The sequence below is a fragment of the Nomascus leucogenys genome, chromosome 4, assembly GCF_006542625.1.
Source record: "Nomascus leucogenys isolate Asia chromosome 4, Asia_NLE_v1, whole genome shotgun sequence".
Lineage (NCBI taxonomy): Eukaryota > Metazoa > Chordata > Mammalia > Primates > Hylobatidae > Nomascus > Nomascus leucogenys.
The window spans coordinates 83,080,524-83,081,347 of NC_044384.1; positions in this window are offsets into that span (position 1 = coordinate 83,080,524).

Here is an 824-nt window from a genome sequence, read left to right on the forward strand (position 1 = left end):
GGCAAACGGCAGAGGCGCGCGGGGCGGCGACAGTGGCGCGGCCGCAGTGAGCGCGTCCGAGAAAAGAATAAGACGAAACGGGGCGCTTAGAGGCCCGGGAATCTGTGGGTCTTTTAGGGGGAGAGGGGCGAAAGAGGTTATTCGTTTTGGGGAAGATCATGGAAACAGCAAAGGCTCAGAGGTGGTGCCTAAAGTGGCTGGAGAAGCTGAACGGTTTGGAACAGAGGCGTGACGTGGAGGGGTAAATGGAGACCAGATTAGGAAGCCTTGGGAGGCACAATCAGGAGTTAAAATCTTGAACAATTCAGAGTTGTTTTATTTTTTAAAAGATATAGAAAATGAAATCCACACTTACGTAATAGATAACTTATGAAAAAGTACATGGAATACACATGTTGCAGTCTTGCCAATGTACCTTAATGTAGCAGTTTCTCCTTGTCTGGACTAATACCCGGGATTCTTTGTCCTACTCCAAGAAAATTAAGGAACGGGACACAGGGTGAGGTGGGAGCGAAAGTTTAATAAGCGAAAGAAGAAAGCTCTCCACAGTGAGCTGAGTATGCAAGTGGATTGCCCTGTTACAGCTGAATTCAAAAGCTTTTGCAGGAAAACCTCTTATCTCTGTAGTAGTTTGAGTAACTTCTCTTATCAGTAAAGCTGTCTTATCTTATGCAGCTGTGGGTATGTATCTATACAAGCACAAAGCACCGCCTTTTTTGTTTGCATAACTGTGAGTTTGTTTTAGGTAAGCCCTCCTCCTCCCTGTGAAAGTTCCCACCATGTATATGCCTGAAAAGGGGAGGACACTTTCCTGGGAGCTCCCT